General features: G+C 38.6%; 1 protein-coding gene across 7 annotated transcripts in view; it reads right to left on the reverse strand.

Moving 5' to 3' along the window:
• Nucleotides 1-13530, reverse strand: part of LPP (LIM domain containing preferred translocation partner in lipoma) — a 646929-nt gene that overhangs the window by 489848 nt on the left and 143551 nt on the right. Inside the window, exon 3 of one of the 7 annotated variants that reach the window (XM_058556128.1) lies at nt 1029-1139. The exons of the other annotated variants lie outside the window; for them this stretch is intronic. The gene's annotated coding sequence lies outside the window, so the exon portion shown is untranslated. The remainder of the gene's footprint in view (nt 1-1028; nt 1140-13530) is intronic. 7 annotated transcript variants of the gene reach the window in all.

The raw sequence follows: 13530 nt of genomic DNA on the forward strand, positions 1-13530 counted from the left end.
CAATGTTAACATCCCAGTAATAGGTCATGTTGACGTTATGAACCCCGTGATATGAAGCCAAGAGAAGGGCTTCACCTCTATGGTGGTCTTCTTGAACATCCACACTCCCAGTCTAATCTTGAGAAAACATCAGATAAATTCAAATTGAGGGACATTCTATAAAATATCTGCCCAATACACTTAAAAAGGGTCAGGGTCATGAAAAACAAGGAAAGGCTGAGAAACAGTTACAGACAGGAGGAAACTAAGACATGATGACTAAATGCAGAGTAGTATCTTGAATTGGACTATGGAACAGACTAAAGGCATTAGTGGAAAAACTGGAGAAACCCAAATAAAAATCTGTATTTTAATTAATCATGTTGTATAACGATCACTTCTTAGCTTTGATAAATGCAAGCTATGAACATTAGAGGAAGCTGGGTGAAGGGTATACAGGAACTCTCTACTATTTTTGTAATTCACCAGCAGCAACAGATAAACAGTACAGGGCAATGAACACCCTCAGGCTGCTTCCAGCCAAACCGAAACTCAATCAGGAAAAGAGCTGACAACACTGAACTACAAGAAAAGACATTACATAAAATGACTTCTGGCTTTTTGTTGTTCTTATAATAAATTAAAAAGCATTTCCAATGCATTTGATTAGTTAAAAGGCTCACTGGAAGCTAGAAATTAGCTGAATTAAATAGACTTTTTTTAAAAATTACAAATAAATAAAGGAATAAAATGAGAAAGGCCAACTTTGCCAAAAAAGAGACTGGTAATTGAAAAATTCACATTTTTGCTAATTGTTGAAAATTTTTATTTTATATTTGGACTGGCATTATAGAGAGAATCATCTTCCCAAATCACGTTTGAAAGTTTCAGAGATTATATTGGCTTTGTTTTACTGAAAAAAAGTCTGTCTCCACCTATGCTAAGAAGGAAAAAAGCTTAGCCAACACATTCACAGGGTTTTCAGAGGTTCAGTGTGTCCAGACTTTTTAGTCCCCATCCCAAGTGTCTGTGAAATTATATAACCTCACCTGGAAAAACTCCTTTTCAAAGAATCATGATACTTTTTTTTTTCAAATTTTTCTTCCAGCAGTCAGTTTTTCTTCAACTCAGTTTACTTGATTCACCAAGTCAACCAAAGTCTAAAGAATAAGAGAAATTAAATTCTAACATCTTCCATAAATAGGTAGGTACGCAGGCAGATGGAGGGATGGATGGATAGATAGATAGATAGATAGATAGATAGATAGATAGATAGATAGATAGATAGATAGATAAAGAATAAAGGCTAAAATTATCTGAGCCCAGTGTACAAGCTGAAGTCCTCCACTAAAGGAAAAGGACTTCTGGAAACATTTTACTCCTTTCCAAACCCTAAGCAAAAATATCAGCATATTCACTGAGTATTTTTTTCTTAATCGTAGTTTTATTTTTTTTTATTTTTTTTTTAATTTTTTGTTTATTGCAGTAACATTGGTTTATAACATTGTAAAAATTTCAGGTGTACATCATTATACTTCTATTTCTGCATAGATTACATCATGTTCACCACCAAAATACTAATTACAACCCATCACCACACACATGTACCGAATTATCCCTTTCACCCTCCTCACTCCCCCCTTCCCCTCTGGTAAACACCAATCCAATCTCTGTCCCTATGTGTTTGTTTATTGTTGTTATTATCTACTACTTAATGAAGGAAATCATATGGTATTTGACCTTCTCCCTCTGACTTATTTCACTTTGCATTATACCCTCAATGTCCATCCATGTTGTCACAAATGGCTGGATTTCATCGTTTCTTATGGCTGAGTAGTATTCCATTGTGTATATATACCACAGCTTCTTTATCCATTCGTCCCTTAATCATAGTTTTAGAAAACTGTTTTCCTGTCCACAAAGGCAGTGACTGTTATAGAAACCAAGTCATGGAGCCCAACACTTTTTGGATGAGGAAACAGTGAACCAAAAGTAGAAACGGGGGTCTGGCCCAGTTGCATAGTGGTTAAGTGCTCGCACTCCGCTGCAGCGGCCCAGGGTTCGGATCCCAGGTGCACACCGCTGTACCACTTGTCAAGCCATGCCGTGGCAGCATCCCATATAAAGTGGAGGAAGATGAGCATAGACGTTAGCCCAGGGCCAGTCTTCCTCAGCAAAAAGAGGATTGCTGACAGATGATAGCTCAGGGCTAATCTTCCTCACACACACACACACACACACACACACACACACACACACACACACACAAATAGAAACGGAATTACCCAACTCAGCTCTTCCTTATCAGAACCCCTCCTCAACAGTCCTTCAGATATTCAGCCCTTAAATTAAAAGGTAAGTCCCAAAACAATTAAAAAAAAAAAAGCAAGTACTGTGAACAAAGTACCACGCTAAGTAGCAGGATGCAGAGACAAGTAAAAAAGACACGGCTCTTCTGGCCCTAAGGAGCTTTGGAACCACTCGTACCCTCCTTGGAGGGCATTTAGAGAGCTTTTTTGGAGACGGCTGTTCTCTGAGGATGCTGGTTTTTTTTGTTTGTTTGTTTGTTTTTTGTGAGGAAGATCAGCCCTGAGCTAACATCCGTGCCCATCTTCCTCCACTTTGTGTGGGATGCCGCTACAGCATGGCCTGACAAGCGGTGTGTCCGGGCACACCCAGGAGCCGAACCCCTACGCCACCAGGCTGGCCCGGCCCCTGAGGATGCTGTTTTCTCTGAAGCCTCTCTATTTGTGTCTGCCTGTCCTCCTACACTCCAGATACACAGGGTCCAAAGCCAGTGTTGGTATTTTTCTAATTTTCTCTTGTCGCCTCTAGATCATGACTCCAGAATCACACACCCTGACTTTAGTTTCCTATTCTCTCACCTCTAACTTTTGTTTTTACTTCTCCATTGAGACTTCTAGTTCCTGAACTCCTCTCTTTTCTCCCTGTGCACCATTGCCCCCATGACAGCATTTTTTCTGAGTTCAAAGTAGAGCCCACATACTACATTTCAGGCATTATTTGGTCCATTATCTGCCCTGACCCTTCCCAATGTTGGATTAATCAACAATCTGCCTTCCCAGCCCTCACACCTACACTCTCTGATTGTACTACACTAATACAACCTTAACAGACTAAGATATCAAAATGCAAAAATAACTTCAATAAAAACCCTCTCAAATTATAGTGTAGAATTAATGAAGTATTTCTTTACTCACTACCTCATTTGATTTCCACCACTCTAGTGAATTAAGTACAACAGAATTTGATGTCCATTTAACAGAAGGGGAAGCAAAGTTGCAGAGATGGAAAGTAACCTTTCCAACGGCTCACAGGAAATTTTTGGCATCACTGGAACCTGCAACCAAATCTCCTTATACCTGGCCCCATGTGCTTTCCATTTACCCCATGCTCCCAAGGTTCTAGGAGCCCCTGCACAAAAAATGACACACCAGTAATGCCGAGGACAAATCTTTAATCTACACCACAATTAGACCAGCATTTTTAGTTGACTTAGAAAGGGGGGAAAAAAACTCAAAGGAAAAAAAAAGTTCTCCAACTGGTTCTGGGAGAGGCGATTAGCAGAAATATCTTGCGAAGAACGTGGGTGTCCTGGAAGACTCATCGTCATCATCATTATAATTTCTAATCATGCTGTGTGGGCAGGTGTCCGTGTAGCAGAAACACCATTGGCACCCAGATTAGCAGTTTCATCAGGAGACTAGAAACTAAGTCTGCAATTCTTAGACCTCAGAGCCTGAATCACAGCTTTCCCCTCAGAGATTAGCAAATATGCAGTCTGTGCCTTAGCAAGGATCGTTGGCCTGCCAAGGGAGGTAATCAAATATCAGGTCCATCAAAAAATGCACACAGGAGCAAGGTACAGACAGCTTCTTGGGAACCTGGAAATACCACTAGAAGCAGAGACAGAAGGCCGGAGTTGTATTCCCACGTTAAGCCTCTAATTCACTGAGTAACTTTTGAATGAATCACTTGCCTTCTTTGCATTTTTGTTTTCCTTCTCATCTGAAAATTGAAAGTTTTTGAACTAACACTCTTGGTTTTCAAATGAGACACGGGAGGAGGTCAGGAGGGAAGGCAGCCAGCAGCAGTTTTGGGCTTCCCCTGGCTCTGCACCCTCCCTCCAACTACAGCAGGTCTGTTTTTGTCATTTTACACTCTGGACTTGGGCCTCTCTGCAAGATTTAGCTTGAACAAAGGGTCCAAGCCCACAAAAATCATGGGCATGATTTCTACTAACCCGTCGGCTCTAACATTCCAATTCTACTCAAATATGTTTTCTCTGTGCTAATCTTTCCAAAAATCTTTTACTCAGGTTTACTTGATTTGAGGGAAATTGTATTGGTAGACTTTAAAAATAAATCTATTAATAGCATACTCTGAAAATGTAATGTGAAGCATGTCTAATATTTTCTTATGCCTATACTTTAGTAGATACTTAGAGAGAATATCCAAAGATGGCAGAGATGAACTAGAGCAACAGATGGGAACCTGCCACAAACTGCAAAATTATTTCATACGGATTTATTTATTCATACAAATATATTTCTTAAGCACCTGCTATGTGACAGGCACTATGGTAGGCTCGAAATGAATAAACAGACAAGGTTCCTGTCCCCATGAGGCTTACATTATAATTGGATCTGGCATTTTAAAAAACTGTACCTAGTCAAATAACTAAATCAAAAACACTACTTAACAAAATGTGTGGCATACAGCTAAAGCAATCCTTAGAGGGAAATTTATACCTTATTTGTACTAATAAAAAAGCAGAAATAAAAATATGTGAATTAAGAGTCAAGATCAAACAATTAGAAAAACAACAAATAAACCTACGGAAAGCAAAAAAGTGTATTGTTGAAGATTTTAAAGAGAAAATAAAGAACGGTAGAGCTAATAAATAAATGCAAGAGATGTTTTTTGAATAAATAATAAATAAAACTTTTGCTAAACTCATCAAAAAGGGAGATAGAGAAATAAAGAACAAAACCACAAAACTTTAAATAATAATGTGGAAATAACCATAAACAGCGAGGAAATGAATATAATTACAAGAAACTGTAACTTCATGCAAATCAATTTGAAATAGGTGACTTTCCTAAAATACAATTAACAAAAGTAGCCATAGAAACCATATAAAACCAAATTAGTCTGATTAGCTATAGAAGAAATAAAAAGTTGTTAAAGAGTAAACACCTCCCCCCCTCCAAAAAAGGCACCAGGCCAAGGCAATTTCACAGGGGAATTCTATCACAGTTTTAAGGAACGGATTATATAAATGCTATTCGAAATATTTCAAAAAGAAACAAAGAAAATCTTCCAAATTGTTTTCATGATGATTTAAGCAGAACACTGACAACACTAATACACACACATACACAATTTTCAAACAAAGTCACTTATGAAAATTGGTGCAAAAATTGTTAATAATTACTACCTCTAGATTCCAACACTAAAAAACTAATGCATGAACTATGACCAAGTGGATATTATTCCAGGAACACTAGCATGATTTCCTGTTTGAACAACGTATTTATATATATCACCAAATTTACAGGACAAAAGACAAAAATCTAAAATATTTTCTTAGAAAAGAGAAAAGGAGAAAATGGACAATTATTTCCATAGTTTCCAAAAAGGCATTAGATAAACATTTAACAACCAGTCTCTATTTTAAAAAATAAAAATAAGAAAACATTCTCAGAATAGGGATGGATAGTTTTTAACACAATATATTTCTCCAACCAAAACCCAACAACACAATTCATAGGGAACATTATAAGCATTCCCACTGAAGTCAGGAAAAAGAGAAGACATTCATTCTAAAACTACTATTTAAAATTTCCTCTTCTTGAGGCATTAGATAAGATGATTAGAAGAAAGCTGTAAGACTTATAAATATTAGAGAGAAAAGACTAAATTACAGTTATTGGGAGATGATATGATTACTTAACTAGGAACACAGATAAATTCATCCAAAAATTATTCAAATAATGAGAGAATTCAGTAAGGTGGCTGCATAGAAAGTCAGTATACTGAAATCAAGAGGCTACACACACACATATGTTCAATTAGACAGTATAATATAAGAAATAATTCCAGGGCCCGGCCAGGTGGCACAGCAGTTAAGTGTGCGTGCTCCGCTGGTTCGCAGGTTCAGGTCCCGGGCACGCACCGACGCACCGCTCATCAAGCCATGCTGTGGTGGTGTCCCATATAAAGTAGAGGAAGATGGGCACAGGTGTTAGCCCAGGGCCAATCTTCCTCAGCAAAAAAGAGGAGGATTGGCATCGATGTTAGCTCAGGGCTGATCTTTCCCCCCAAAAAAAAGAAAGAAAAAAAGAAATAATTCCACTAACAAGAGCAAGCAGAAAATATCTAGGGAAATAAAAATAAACCTGTGAGAAACATGCATGGTCTACACGAAGAAAAATTTAAATGCTCCTGGGGACATAAAGGAAGACTTCAACAAATGGGAAAGGCATAGTGTTCTAAGAAAAAGAAATAACATCTCTACAATGCATAATGTATAATGTTAATGAATAAATTTAGAAAAAATCTCCATAAAAATATCACCAGGACATTATTTTTAGAACTAGACTAGTTCATTCTAAAGTTCATGGAAAAATAAACAAGTGCAGAAAGATAGAAAAATTCAGAGAAAGAGGAACTAATGAGAGCGGAGTAGCCCCATCAGCTACAGTGATACAGCTACAATAACTGAAAGCATGACAATGGTGCATGATGTTGCAGAACAGAAGGTCCCCAAAATGATGCAAACTCCTAAGTATTAAACATTTAAGTAATTAAACATTAAGAAATTTAATGTATAATAAAGGTGGCTTTTCAAATCAGTGTGCAAAAGGTGGACTATTAATAAATAATGTTTGGACAGTTGGTTCTGGAAAAATAGCAAAATGGATTCCTACCTCATCTTTTGCCAAAATATAATTTCAATGGATCGGTGGTGCGAGACAGAAATAGGGATAAAGAGAGAGACAGAGAGAGACCCAGGTGAAATAACTAGAAGGAAAATTGGAAGACTTTTTTTAAATAATCACAAAGTGGAGAAGGTGTTTCTAAGTGTTACACAAAACCCAAAAACCATAAAACCGAAAGATTGAATTGACTATATAAAAAATTTTTATTTTGATCTGCAAGTTAGACAAGTGCAAAATGGTGGGGTATCGCTCCTACTATCACAGACTAAGGGTTAATTTTTTTAACTGTAATAAATCAATATGCAAAAGTCCAACAATCCAACAGGAAAGGAGGCAAAGGGCAGTCACAAAAAGAAAATACAAATGGGCATAGCCTATTTAAAATGATGCCCAAAGTCACTAATAACAACAGAAATGCAAATTAAAACTACAGGATACCAGGGGCCGGCCCCACAGCCTGGTGTTAAGTTCAGCACACTCCGCTTCAGAGGCCCAGGTCCAGTTACCCGGCGTGGACCTACACCAACTTGTCGGTAGCCATATTGTGATGGCGACCCACATACAAAATAGAGGAAGATTGGCACAGACGTTAGCTCAGGGCAAATCTTCCTAGCAAAAAAAAAAAAAAAAAAAAACCTACAAGGTACCAGACATAAGATGCTGATACAGAAATGATTATCTAGATATATGATTATATGAAAAAAGCAAAATGCAAAATAATGTGTGTAGTACACTCCCTTTTGTGTAAATACTCTTTATATACTGGAATATAGAGGAATATAAATACATATATATGCTTGTTTATACTCAGTTTATTTCTAAAAGTGGATATAAGAAACTGATAATGGTGTTTGCCTCTGGGTGGGAAAAGTAGAGAGATGAGGCACTGATAGAAGAAAGATTTACTTTTCGTTACAAGTCTTTTCGTAACTTTTTTATTTTGTGCTATATTTTTTGTGTTGCTTAGTTCAAATTAATTTTTAGTTTTCTTTAAACAAAGGCTCGACAACAATGTATCAAGGAGAACTTCAAATGCAGGGGAAGGAAGCTAGTTAGACAGCCTGCAACCTTCCAACTCTGCAATTTAATATGGCGTATTGGAATAAGAACGGCAAAGATATCAGGGTTTAAAGCCTAATGCAGCTACGTAGTAGCTTTGACTTTTGAGACGTTCTTTATTCTTGTGGTGCCTCAGTTTCCACAGCTGAGAAACAGAAAGCTACAATTTACATCTCAACAGGTTGTTGTGAAAATTAAATAAGATAACATATATAGGGCCGGCCCCGTGGCTTAGCGGTTAAGCGTGCGCACTCTGCTGCTGGCGGCCGGGGTTCGGATCCCGGGCGCGCACCGACGCACTGCTTCTCCGGCCACGCTGAGGCCGCATCCCACATACAGCAACTAGAAGGATGTGCAGCTATGACATACAACTATCTACTGGGGCTTTGGGGGGAAAAAATAAATAAATAAAATCTTTAAAAAAAAAGATAACATATATAAAGCACCTAGCCCAAGGTCTGGCAAGGAATATGTGTTCAATAAATATTGGCTGCCACTACTGTAAGGACTGTTCCTCAAATAATAATCATAATAATAATTCTAGTGCTGTTCTGCTCAACCACATATGTACATTTACCCCAACATCCACTCCGACTCCTCTGGCCTCAGCTTCCCTTCCCATTACCACAACACCCCAAGTCCCCATGAAGTAAGAGTTGAATAAATAACTACCAATTCCAAATACCAGTCAGGAGAATGACTGGAAAACATCTATTTTAAGTCCCACATTTCACTGAGAAATGAGCAGGGGCCAGCTGTAGTTGAGTAGCTGGCCAAATGGATGAAAACTCAAATCTATTGACCTCCATTCCACAGACTTGTCACCACAATTCATGTGTCAGCAAGGAATGGGCCTCTTTCCCTCAACTCCACTGGCCCCTCATTTTGAAAGGTTACCTTGGTTTACCTCCAGAGAGCCCCATTTTTATTCTAAAGCACCTACCTAAAGCACTCCTCAATCAGGGGTCCCTGGCCTTTCTCTCCCAGTGAACATAGTCCCAGTACATGCAAAGTCGTCACTTCTGATGCTCACGCACATCAGAAGACAAAATTACCCTTCTTGCAGCAATAAAAGGCCAACATTATCAGTCTTCCAGAAGTGAAAAAAGAAAAAGAAAATTAATGAAGACTCTATCCTGACAGAAAAAAATGTGGGCCCCTGTCTCTAAAACCTGATGACTTAACAAGGGATAGTTAGAGACGCATCCTTAGAGCACTGGGTTTTGTTAGTGGTGATGGTGGTGGTGAGGTTTTGTGTTTATTTTGTTTTATTTTTCTTTCTTTCTGTGTTGGGTCTTTGAGAAAGATTCTATTATGGTTGCTATCAATTCTCATTTAAAGAAACAAGGACAATGGTATTAATAATGAAACAAAAGTACTCCTTTTTATTCTCTGTGGTCTGCAAGCAGTTTCACATTTCACTCAGATCAGAACTCCATGTTTTACTGATGTGAAAGTTTGTGGTTTTTGCGATAGCCAAGTTCTTCTAATATTCAACTTTCTGTTGTTTCTTACTTGCAATTTACAGTAAACGAATCCCAATTTTTCCCCTTTGTCAAAATCAGCCCATTTTCAAAACAACCAGGCCACCTCAGACATGGCACTTTTCATGAATATCATAGAGGCATGAACCTATACAGACCCAGTTTATTGTATTAAACAATCTCAATTATGAAACAGATTGCCCAGATTTCATCTCTGGACTACACAAAACATAACTATTCTGGAGAAGCACAGAATAAAGCCAAGTCCTGCCTTTGCTGAGCTTCTCTTCCCCCTAAAGTCCCCTCAACCTTCTTTTTTGGCTAAATCTGAACAGAGAAATCAGGGGTGGTCAGTCTACAACAGGAGAAAAACCATCACTGTCATTGTTCCCTTAATCATCATCCTCACCTTGGTTCCAGTGCTTCATCTTGAAAAGGTCCTTCATAGATGCTTAGCTCTCCTATCAAGCCTGGGAAATAGGGGATGCCAAAACTACCCAGCCTCGCCATGAATTAGAAGAAACTTAGGATCAAAAAGGGCAAGTGAATTGCCCAGGAGCCCCCAGTAATAAGTGGCAAGAACAGGTCCTCAACCCAAGTTTTATCATTCCAGAACAAGAGCTCTTTCCACTCTCTGCTCTGCCTAAGGAGAGCAACTTGGAGTTCCCCTGGATCCTCTGTACCTCACTGGCTCTTAGCTGCTTCGTCACGACACACTATGACTCCCTCAGCAAAACTGCCCATCAGCTTGTACCTGATGGCACAATTGTTTACGTCAGGGTCGGTTTTGGTCGTACAGTGCCTGGGCCATACCAGTGGTTAAGTATTTTCACTATCACCAGGGTCCATCAATTGTCAGAAGTGTCACACGCAATTTGTTACTAGTCATTGTTAAAGTCCTAAAGTTCCAAATGAATTGTTTTTATTTAGAAACCAGCGTTCTTTCAAGGTTATCCCTATAGTATTATCACTTACTCACTCATTTACTTCCTTAAGTGGGAGAACAAGAGGCAGAGTTATAGACAGGCCTCCAGTTATTCCACTTAACCTCAGCCTGCCTTCTCTTGGTCAGAGCCCATAGTGTCCTGTTATATGAACATTATCCGTCCTAAGAGTCCGTGATGAATAAAGGCTGAGAACTACTGTTGTAGGTGGTAGGGGCAGAGTGACCTACAGAAGTTGGCTTTCCTAGAAAGAGACGAGAATATCTGAATTTCCTGTAGGCTGGGTAAACCTATACCATCAGTCCTGAATTTGTTCTATGGCCTGATGTTTGGGTAACAAAACTAAGAATGCCTTGCTTGTAATGCCTAGTTGTCTCATTCAAAAATTGTGCCCAAAGAGAGGTAACATGAGTGTGTCACTTATTACTCAATTTATACACACATACACACATACCAGAGCACCAAATGGATCCAGTCTAGTACAGTAGATGACCAAAAATGCCCCACAGTTCATTTGGTACATGTCAGGACAATTTATCCTAACAACACCTGAAAGATAAACAAGTGTTCCAGATTTCAATGAGGCAGGCTTGACCATCATTGTTATCAGCTTATCTCACAGGACCAAGTAGGTATTATCTGTCTCCCTCACTAAAATATAAGTTCCCTGCAGTGAAGGACCAATTATTCATTCAAACACATATTTACTAAGCACCTACTATGTGCCAGGCACTAATCTAGACGGTGGGCATACAGTAAAAAATGAAAAAAGACTAAATTCCTGCACTCACGGAGCTTACATCCCAGTGGCGAAGGCAGAAAATTCACAAAGGTAAATAAACACATAATTTTCAGAGAGCGACAAGTGCTTTTAAAGAAAAATAAAATAGGGTACAGGAGATAGGGAGTACTTGATGTGGAGAAAGTTGTTGTTATCTATATTACTCCTACCTCTGATCATTGATTTAGCTTTTTAAAAAATACCCATGCCTGGGTCCCGTCCCCAGATATTCTGACTTAAATAGTGTGGAGGTGGGCTTGGGCAACAGTATTTTTAAGGGTATTCCAGTGATTCTAACAGACCATCAGGGTTGAGAACCACTGGTATGCTTGGTTTTGAAGGTGAACAGTCCTGGGTTTAAAATCCACCTGTTATATGTCATCTGAGCGATTTCAGGAAAGATACTTAATCTCTCTGAGCCTCAGCGTCCTTATCTGTAAATTGGGATGATAATAGTAATACATACCTCTTCGGATTATTATAAGAATTAAATAATATATGTAAAGATCACAGCAGAGTACCTAGCACATGGAAAGGACTAAGTAAATGTTGGCCATAATTTACTGTTATCTTTATCAGTTAAAAATATGCACAGAAGATGCAAACTGGAGGGCCACAGTTCAAATCTAGTTGTTAGATGAATTCTGCTCGCCATGTACGTGTGGACTTTTAAAGCGTTTTGTTCTTGTTCTGAGCCAAAGTTGATGTTGCTGAGTCAGATCATAAATTGCATTTTGCTCCTTCCTTGAGGAAGTATCTCTTACAGTGTTTTTAAAATATTTGAATGAGTTGCTAACATTTAAAAGCTTAAAGATTTCACATAAAATTCTGACAATGCATTCCCACGTGGCAAAATTGATTAGCACCAGGCAACTGCCACCTTTTTCAGAGAGAGCCCTCCCAAGCTCTCCCCGTCCCCCATCACGCCCTGTAGCTCTCTCTCCAACACACATGCTCATGTGGCCAAGCACCAGTAGCATTTCATCAGCATACTTGCACTGTTATCTTCCCTATAGTAAAGAGGAAAACAAAATATTTCCTCTACGCAAGACTCTAAAGTGGGAAAAGGAAAGCTAGAGAAGAGGGCTTTGTGTTTCAAGAAAAGGCACTGGAAGCATTTCTTTGCAGAAGTCAAGAATATCTCTGTATATTAACTGTGCAAATGCAGTGTGTCTGTGTCAAAAGCATAAAACTTATATGTCACCTGGTCACTCTTTTACATAACTTACCTGGCCCTGTAGGTGTATGACCTATCATGTCCTGGGCCCTGAAATAGGAGCTTGGCAAACACTAGCTTCTTTAATCATACAAGTCTGTGAGGTATTTTCCATTATCATCATTTTCAAGGAGGAGGAAACTGAACCTTGGAGAGGATAAGCTACGGTCTTGGGTTGCATAAATAATAAATGGCAAAGTTAAGTATGGAACCAGAACTGTTTGACGTCAAAGTTGAAACTTCTTCCACCTTACTATGCTTCCTCCACCCAGGGAACTATTTCATGCAATTTAACTATCGAGAAGAACAACTAGATGGGAAAATTCTTGGAAAGAACACCATTAGTTTAGAACAGTATATTATATCTCTCTCTGGCCAATGTACTTGCTGTTTATGTCACTGATGAAGAAGACCATCCCAATAATTTCAGACAATGAGAAACCTGAAGATTACACAATGAAACCTGCTCCTCTCTTCCTTTTGACCCACAAAAAGGTAGTTCTACTCTTAAATCTACAGCTAAACAGATGGCAAAAAGAAAAAAACATCATTGTGTGTGTGTGTGTGTGTGTGTATCTATGTGAGTGTTTGTGTGTGTTGTGTTGACAAAGATCAAAACCAATCACTGAAATGGAAGACCAAGACACATTCAGGTTCATCTCAAACATTGTCTCTTTTTGCCGAAGACTCTCTTGATTCACCTTGTCAGAATTAACCCGCCCCCAGGTTATTTGTACCTATCTCAGATTTCTTTGTCACATTATATTTATGTGGTATGTGTCAACATCCCCACTAAACTAGAATACCCTGAGAGAGACAACTGTTTTATTCATTTTTAAACATCTGTCCCAATCCAGTCCCCCCAACAATGTTAAACACAAAGCATGGCACAAAGTCAGATGCAAAATAAGAGTGAGTTAAGTGAATAACTGAAGATAAGATGGGTCATTTTCTAACCTTGTTTCTTTAAGTAAATGTATATTGAGTATTAGTACCCACAAAACTAGGCTTTGTGGGGATGCAGAGATTAATTTTTTTTAAGTGCTTCGATTTCAAGATGCTCACCATCGACTGGAAGAGACAAATGTATATATATAACCAT

This window comes from Diceros bicornis, chromosome 15 (genome assembly GCF_020826845.1).
Source record: "Diceros bicornis minor isolate mBicDic1 chromosome 15, mDicBic1.mat.cur, whole genome shotgun sequence".
NCBI lineage: Eukaryota > Metazoa > Chordata > Mammalia > Perissodactyla > Rhinocerotidae > Diceros > Diceros bicornis.